The following is a 9911-nucleotide window of genomic DNA, read 5'->3' as shown; positions in this document are numbered from 1 at the left end:
CTTCTATATGCATACATAGTGTGTATTCTATTTTTACCCCATCTCACAGCCAATCAATAAACACCTAGGTTCGAGAGAATTTCCATGCACGCCTTCTAAACCGTGACGGAGGGAGTAACTAATATCAGTGTGTAACTAATTTTCTTTCTAATATTAATGTGCATTGCATGCACACATTTACTAATGGAAAACACTTTAAATCCGGCAGATGATCTCATTGGCACGTAAACCGCCTCGTGTGCCGTCCAATCGCACGTCGCACGGCTCAAATTGTCTCCGTCCGAACACACGCAGCCCTGAGCAGGTGGCTTAGTCCACCCGCGAGACATTGCAACTTGTAATGCAGAATTGCAACTCCTCGCGCACGCGTCGTCCCGACCAGGTGGTTTGACCCACCAGTCCACTCACGTGACATTGCAGCTCGACCCGCAGCATTGCAATGTTCCCTTAGTTTCTCCCTTCTCCCCTCCTCCTCCGATTTGGATCCAGAACCGCCGGATGCAACGGTCGACGCGGCAGCTGGGCAAAGGAGCGGTGGCGCCAGCGGGTAGGGAGGGAGTGAATACTCATGCATCGTCTTCGCGCTCCATGGCCGACGATGACCCAAAATCGAGGTTCATTTTTCTCAGATCTTGTATGTGGTGCGGTAGGAATCAGAGCATTTCCAGAGGGGGAATGGAGGGTGGAGGACCTTGGGTAGGTGTAGGATGGGTGGTTCTTGTGGATCTGGGTAGTTTATTGTAGGAGGAGTGGTTGCGGGGGTTGGTGTTGGGATCGTCGACGATCTGGCCTCTACGGTGGCTTCACTGCGGGGGCGATGGATGTCACTCATGGGGCCGTGTATTGTCTAGTTGTCGCTGTGGTGGCAAGGTCTGTCGTGCAAGTTGGAGCAAGCTTTGAACTGCATGACGCCAACACACGACAACCACCGGTTCTTAATCTTGAAACAGACTATTCATGTCGATATGGTGATGTTATAATGTTAATGGTCTTGTTTTTCACATGTATAAACTTAGCAGCTAAAAGCATCCAAGTTTTGTCACCGGGGAACGATTTGAGTGCTCAACTTACTCGATCGAGACACACTTGAGTGTCCATATGAGCGGCATATCTTGTCATCTGAAATGGACTCATCCTAATGGGAGAAGCAACATGCCAGGGGACAGTCATGTGGCAATGTCCCTTGGTCAAATTAATCCCATTTCAGGAGGTTTAACAATTGACAGCACACAGGAAAACTATAGTACTCGGCTACTATATATAGCAACAACATTGTTGAGCTGCCGCAACCCGCAACACCAAGCAAGATAGGCAACTACTGATTTACTCACTCACGCTGACACAAGCTAGCCAGCTACCGACACTGAAGCAAATACCAGTAACATACCAGCGAAACTACTCACTCACGCTGACACAAGCTAGCCTACTATATATAGGAAATGCATCACAACTGATAGATACCATTGGCATTTTCTGCTCTTTTTTGGTAGCCTGAATTTTTAGTGTGCACTTGTAGGCTGTTTGTTTAGTTTTCTTCAAGTACATTTGACACATTGAATACACTTGTTGCAATAGTCATGTTTTTGTTCTTGTTAAAATTAGGTTTGCTATTCAGACTGAGTTAAGTAGTCACATTGTAACAGTCATTCTTTTTCAGTTTTGAGTGAAATTAGTTGACTAACTCTTATAAGGAAATTAGTTGAGTAACTCTGTATACTGTTTTTTTTAGTTTCACTATTTTTAGAACTTAGTTTTTGTTATTTCTTCTGTTTTGCAGAATGGATGATGACGAATGCCCTACTGCTGATGGGTCATTTTCAACGCGTTTCTCAGTCACCCGCTTGCACCAGATTGCGAATCGTGAGACAAAAAAAGAAGGATGTTATACGCAAATGCAGTTTTGGTTCCCTCTTGAATATCAACTCCTTTTCCGTACCTGCCGATTTGCTGGATTGGGTAGTCATGAAAATTGATCCATGGAAGGCGTTGTTTAGGTATGCAATTTACAAACATATCCCCCTTGAATATCATCTTTTTTCCTACATTTTTGTTGCAATAGGTTTTGTTTCTTATAGGCTCATATGTTTACCCTACTTGGTGCATTCACAGACAGAAGTCCATATTGTTTACAAGAGATATGGTGCGAAAAAAATTCAATGTACCTTCTGGGTCAAGGCGAGTCGAGTTGTTGAGGAGGAATGAGCCACACATGTTGCGTGAACCATATCGAGTAGGGTCGAGGGCCCCAACAAGGCGCACTATCAAAGTGGTTGAAGGTGCATACATTCTTGATGTTGATACTCTAAACAGGGCATGGGTATTGTTGTGTATTGCTCTTGTGATTTCTCCTGGTACTGCAACATGGTTCCTCTAGAGTATCTTGCGATCTTGGTTGACATGGACAGGATCAATGAGTTTGCTTGGGATGAGCATTTCTTGGCTGCTGCATTGAATGAGGTCAAGACGTATCAAAAGAAGAGGAATGAAGGGAAAACTGCCTTCTCGATCGGTGACTGTCTACCAATCATTGCGGTATGACCCATGAGCTTTCTGCTTCTCTCTATTTTGTTTCATTTCTTGCGTTCTAGTACCCATCTATAATAGGTTGGCTTAGAATGTTATTTTCATGCTTTGTTCAGATTATTTACATGGACTTTGTCGAGGTGCCTGATACACCCATTTTGCATCATGCTTTTATATCGATATTTATTGCATTATGGGATGTTACTACATATTATGGTACAATACTTATGCCTTTTCTCTCTTATTTTACAAGGTTTACATGAAGAGGGAGAATGCCGGCAGTTGGAATTCTTGACTAGAAAAGGAGCAAATCTGAGAGACCTATTCTGCACAACTCCAAAAGTCCTGAAAAGTAACGGAGAATTGCTTTGGAATATATAAAAAATATTGGGCGGAATAAATACCAGAGGGGACCCACCATAAGGTCACAAGCTAGGGGGCGCAACCTACCTCCCTGGCCGCGCCAGGCTTGTGGCCCCCCTGGCAAGCCTCCAGTGCCCATCTTTTGCTATATGAAGGCTTTTGACCTGGAAAAATCATATCAGAGATTTTGGGACAAGGCGCCGCCATCTCGAGGCGGAACTTTGACATAACCAATCTAGAGCTCCGGCGGAGCTATTCCACCAGGGAAACTTCCCTCCCGGAGGGGGAAATCAAAGCCATCGTCATCACCAACGATGCTCTCATTGAGAGGGGGTCAATCTCCATCAACATCTTCATCAGCACCATCTCCTCTCCAAACCCTAGTTCATCTTGTATCCGATCTTTGTCTCAAAACCTCAGATTGCTACATGTGGGTTGCTAGTAGTGTTGATTACTCCTTGTAGTTAATGCTAGTTGTTTAATTGGTGGAAGATTATATGTTCAGATCATTTATGATTATTAATACTCCTCTGATTATGAACATGAATATTCTTGTTGAGTAATTATGTTTGTTCCTAAGGACATGTGATAAGTCTTGTTATAATAAATCATATGAATTTGGTATTCGTTCGATATTTTGATGAGATGTATGTTGTCTCTCCTCTAGTGGTGTCATGTGAACATCAACTACATGACACTTCACCATTATTTGGGCCTAGGGGAAGGCATTGGTAAGTAATAAGTAGATGATGGGTTGCTAGAGTGACAGAAGCTTAAACCCTAGTTTATGCATTGCTTCTTAAGGGGCTGATTTGGATCCATATGTTTCATGCTATGGTTAGATTTATCTTAATTCTTCTTTCGTAATTGCAGATGCTTGCGAGAGGTGTTAATCATAACTGGGAAGTTTGTCCAAGGAAGGACAGCACCCAAGCAGCAGTCCACCCACATACCAAATTATCAAAGTAACGAACGCGAATCATTTGAGCATGATGAAAACTAGCTTGGCAGAAATTCTCATGTGTCCTCGGGAGCACTTTGCTTTATATAAGAGTTTTTCGAGGCTTGTTCTTTGCTACAAAAACGATTGGGACACCTTGTTGAACCTTTGGTCTTTTGGTACTTTCTACCCGTTACAAATTACCTTACCACAAAACTATTTGTTACCGATATTTTTAGTGCTTGCTTATGGGTCATCAATTCTCTTTTCTAGCACCGTTGCTGGGGAGTGAAGCGCCTCTCGTGAATGGAACTTGGTAAGGAAAAATTTATATACTATGCTGAAATTTACTATCACTTGTCATTATGTAAAATAATTCTTTGAGGGGCTTGTTCGGGGTATCTTAACCCCGATCGGAAGCACAAAGAGATGCTCCTCAACCTGTTGCACGTACTAAAAATATTTATTATGAAATTCCTTCGGGTATCATAAAAAACTGCTAGCTAATCCTTATGCAAGAAATGGGACACTACATCCTGATTTGCATCTAATCTATGTGGATGAAGTTTGTGGATTATTTAAGCTTGCAGGTCTGCCCGAGGGTGATGTCAAGAGGAAAGTCTTTCCTTTATCTTTGAAGGAAAAAGTGTTGACGTGGTATAGGATATGTGATGATATTGGATCATGGAACTACAACCGACTGAAATTGGAATTTCATTAGAAGTTTTATCCTATGCATCTGGTTCATCATGATCGGAATTATTTTTAATTTTTGGCCTCGTGAAGGAGAAAAAATCGCTCAAGCTTGGGCGAGGCTTAAGTCAATGTTATATTCATGCCCCAATAATGAGCTCCCAATAGAAATTATTATTCAGAATTTTTATGCTCATCTCTCTCGTAATGATCAATCCATGCTCAATACTTCTTGTGCTGGTTCCTTTATGAAGAAAGATATTGAATTAAAACGGGACTTATTGGAAAGATTAAAGGCAACTCTGAAGATTGGGAACTCAACGAAGGTAATGAGTCAAGTATAAGCCTTAAGTTTGATTGTATTAAATCATTTATAGACACCGATGCTTTTCGTGATTTTAGCACTAAATATGGACTTGACTCTGAGATAGTAGCTTCATTCTGCGAATCTTTTACTACTCCAGTTGATCTCCCCAAGGAGAACTGGTTTAAATATCATCCTCCCATTGAAGTTAAAGTGGTTGAACCTATTAAAGTTGAAGAAGAAACTGCTATTTATAATGTTGATCCCGTTATTCCTACTACTTATATTGAGAAACCACCCTTTCCTGTTAGAATAAAGGAACATTCTAAAGCTTTAGTTGTGGTTCGTAAGAGTTGTACTATAACACCTATACCTCATGAACAAATTAAAGTTGAACCTAGTATTGCTATTTTTAAAGATATCTTCATTGATAATATTGATGGGCATGTTATTCATTTCTGTGATGAAGCTGCTAGAATTGCTAGACGTGATACTAAAGGTAAACATAGACCTATTGTTGGCGTGCGTGTTGTTTATATTAAAATAGGAGATCATTGTTATCATGGCTTATGTGATGTGGGTGCTAGTGTGAGTGCAATTCCCTTTACCTTATACCAAGAAATTATGAATGATATTGCACAAGCTGAATTAGAAGAAATCGATGTTACCATCAAGCTTCCTAATAGAGATACTGTTGCACCAATTGGGATTGTTAGAGATGTTGAAGTCCTGTGTGGGAAAATAAAGTATCCTACTGATTTTCTTGTTCTTCCTTCCCCACAAGATGATTTTTGTCCCATTATATTCGGTAGACCCTTCTTGAATACTGTTAATGCTAAGATTGATTGTGAGAAAGAAACCGTTACTGTAAGTTTTGGGGATGTGTCTCATGAGTTCAATTTCTCTAAATTTTGTAGAAAACCCCATGACAAAGAATTTCCTAGTAAAGATGAAATTATTGGTCTCGTTTCTGTCGCTGTGCCTCCTACTGATCCCTTAGAACAATATTTGCTGGACCGTGAAAATGATATGCATATGAATGAAAGGAATGAAACAGATAAGATTTTCTTTGATCAATTGCCTATTTTGAAACACAACGTGCATGTTGAAATACTTGGGGATCCTCCTCCACCGAAGGGTGATCCCGTGTTTGAGCTTAAACATTTACCTGATACTCTGAAGTATGATTATCTTGCCGAAAAGGACATATATCCTGTTATTATTAGTGCTAACCTTTAAGAGCATGAAGAAAAGAGATTATTGAAAACTTTGAGGAAGCACCGTGCTGCTATTGGATATACTCTTGATGATCTTAAGGGAATTAGTCCCACTCTATGTCAACACAAAATTAATATGGAGCATGATGCTAAACCAATTGTTGATCACCAACGACGATTAAATCCTAAAATGAAGGAAGTGGTAAGAAATGAAATACTAAAGCTTCTTGAGGGAGGTATAATTTATCCTATTGCTGAAAGTAGATGGGTTAATCCCAATCATTGTGTCCCTAAAGAGGGAGGTATTGCCGTTGTTCCTAATGATAAAGATGAATTGATCCCACAAACAATTGTTACAGGATATAGAATGGTAATTGATTTTACGAAATTAAATAAAGCTACCAGGAAAGATCATTACCCGCTACCTTTTATTGATCAAATGCTAGAAATACTATCCAAACATACACATTCTTGCTCTCTATACGGTTATTCTGGTTTCTCTCAAAAACCTCTGTTAAAGGAGGACTGAGAGAAAACCACTTTTACTTTCCCTTTCGGTACCTTTTCTTATAGACGTATGCCTCTTGGTTTATGCAATGCACCTGCTACCTTTCAAACATGTATGATGGCTATATTCTCTGACTTTTGTGAAAAGATTATTGAGGTTTTCATGGATGATTTTTCTGTTTACAGAATTTCTTTTGATGATTGCTTGAGTAACATTGATCGAGTTTTGTAGAGACGTGAAGAAACTAATCTTGTCTTGAATTTGTAGAAGTGCCACTTTATGGTTAATGAAGGCATTGTCTTGGGCCAAAAAATCTTCGAAAGAGGTATTAAAGTTGATAAAGCTAAAATTGATGCTATTGAAAAAATGTCTTGTCCAACAGATATCAAAGGTATAAGAAGTTTCCTTGGTCATGTTGGTTTCTATAGGAGATTTATTAAAGTCTTCTCTAAGATTTTTAAGCCTCTCACTAATATTTTGCAAAAGGATGTTCCATTCGTTTTTTATGATGATTGTGTAGAAGCATTTGAAATTCTTAAGAGAGCCTTGATCACTGCACTTGTTGTTCAACCACCTGATTGGAACCTACCCTTTGAAATTATGTGTGATGCTAGTGATTATGCTGTTGGTGTTGTTCTAGGACAAAGAGTTGACAAGAAATTACGCTACCACTGAAAAATAATTTTTAGAAGTTGTGTTTGCTTGTGATAAGTTTAGACCTTATATTGTTGATTCCAAAGTAATTATTCACATTGATCAAGCTGCTATTAAATACCTTATGAAAAAGAAAGATGCTAAACCTAGACTTATTAGATGGGTTCTTTTGTTACAAGAATTTGATCTGCATATTATTGATATAAAGGGTGTTGATATTCCCGTAGCAGATAACTTGTCTAGGTTAGAGAATATTCTTGATGACCCACTACCTATTGATGATAGCTTTTCTGATGAACAATTAGCTGTCATAAATGCTTCACGTAGTGCTCCTTGGTATGCTGATTATGCTAACTACATTGTTGCTAAATTTATACCGCCTAGTTTAACATACCAACAAAAGAAAAAGTTCTTGTATGATTTAAGACATTACTTTTTGGATGATCCACACCTTTATAAAGAAGGAGTAGATGGTATTATTAGATGTTGTGTACCTGAGCATGGACACAGACAGATCCTACACAAGTGTCACTTCGAGGTCTATGGAGGACATCACGCTCGAGATAGAACTGCACACAAGGTATTACAATATGGTTTCTATTGGCCTACTCTCTTCAAGGATGCTCGTAAGTTTGTCCTGTCTTGTGATGAATGTCAAAGAATTGGTAATATCAGTAGGCGCCAGTAAATGCCTATGAATTACTCTCTTGTTGCTGAACCATTTGATGTTTGGGGTTTTTATTATATGGGACCTTTTCCAAAGTCCAATGGGTATACTCATATTCTAGTTGTTGTTGATTATGTTAATAAGTGGGTAGAAGCTATTCCAACCAGTAGTGTTCAGCGTAACACTTCTATTAAAATGCTGAAAGAAGTTATTTTCCCTAGATTTGGAGTCCCTAGATATTTAATGACTCATGGTGGTTCACACTTTATTCATGGTGCTTTCCGTAAATTACTTGCTAGGTATGATGTTAATCATAGAATCACATCTCCTTATCATCCCCAGTCCAGTGGTCAAGTAGAATTGAGCAATAGAGAAATTAAATTGATCTTGCAAAAGATCGTTAATAGATCTAGAAAGAATTGGTCTAAGAAACTTGACGATGCATTATGGGCTTACAGAACCGCTTACAAAAACCTTATGGGTATGTTTCCGTATAAAATGGTTTATGGTAAAGCATGTCACTTACCTCTAGAGCTAGAACATAAAGCTTATTGTGCAATTAAAGATCTTAACTATGATTTCAAACTTGCTGGTGAAAAGAGGTTATTTGACATTAGCTCACTTGATGAATGGAGAGCCCACGCCTATGAGAATGCTAAGTTCTTTAAATAAAAGGTTAAGAGATGGCATGATAGAAGGATACAAAAGCGTGAATTCAATGTAGGTGATCATGTCTTGCTATACAACTCTCGTTTAAGATTTTTTGCAGGGAAACTTCTCTCTAAATGGGAAGGGCCTTACATTATCAAGGAATTATATCGTTCTGGTGCCATCAAGATCAACAACGCCGAAGGCACAAATCCGAAGGTTGTAAATGGGCAAAGAATCAAACATTATATCTCACGTACTCCCACAAATGTTGAAGCCAATATTGTCAATACCATAACTCCAGAGGAGTACATTAGGGAGACTTATCATAACGTTTCAAACTCTGAAAAGTAATAGGTATGTGTTACAGTAAGCAAACCGACTCAAAAACTTTTCCAATGATAATTTTATAAGTTTTGGAATATTTAAAAAATTAGGAAAAATTAAAGCAGTCTGAAAAGTGCACGAGGAGGCGACAAGCCAAGGGGCGCGACCTACCCCCTGGCCGCGCCTTTCAGGCTTGTGGACACTTCGTGTACCCTCCGGACTCCGTTTTCTTGTAGAATACTCTTTCGGGTCGGTAAAAATTTATTATATAATCTCCCAAAGCTTTTGACCTTCTTATCACGACAATATCTCCTGTTTTCGTTTTGAGCTATTTCTGCAACAGATTTAGATCAATATGACGTCTTCAAGTGCTCTGAAGGACAAGTTCTTCGGGAGGGTCATCAACCCCTACCTTGCGGAGGTGCTGCAACCCCCTCAAACCATTGAGATGCATGAGGGGGTGCTTCACATCCGTGATGTTGAGGGGCCAAAGAAGACCGGAAGCATGGAGACAAGTCTCGAAGCAATAGATTAACAAGTCTTCAAGTGCCAAGGGATGGTGGAACGAGGACTTGATGCCAATAACATGATGATTGCGGAGTTTACCCATAAGCACAAGCTAGACGCCAAGGACCTCTGGGATCACGTTTTCAAGATTTACGAGAAAATCGAGCACCTCCAAGCCCAGATCTATGACCTTCAAAACCAAAACTGTGAGTATGAATACAAATTTAAGAAAATGAGTTTGGCTGCAGAAGTGAGGATCCCGGAGACTCGTTCATCTTTTTACGATGGTGAGCCCATGCCTTGGACGACAGATGACAAGCCTTCAACCTCACCAACAATCCCAACATCACCACTCCAAAGAAAGACAACTAAACACATGGGTATGGGCACTCCCTTGGCTTGTGCCAAGCTTGGGGGAGGTGCCCTCGTATCGTATCACCATCACAACTTTTACTTTCTTCATTTTTCTTTGTTCGATCCTTTTGGTTATATCTTGGTCTAGTAGAATAAAGTTTTAGTATGCTCTAGTTTTGAGTTTTTCTTTATGTCCCCCCTATGTA

This window comes from Hordeum vulgare, chromosome 4H (assembly GCF_904849725.1).
Source record: "Hordeum vulgare subsp. vulgare chromosome 4H, MorexV3_pseudomolecules_assembly, whole genome shotgun sequence".
Taxonomy (NCBI): domain Eukaryota; kingdom Viridiplantae; phylum Streptophyta; class Magnoliopsida; order Poales; family Poaceae; genus Hordeum; species Hordeum vulgare.
The sequence above is the reverse complement of the archived record's forward strand: the minus strand, read 5'-3'. Positions refer to the sequence as shown.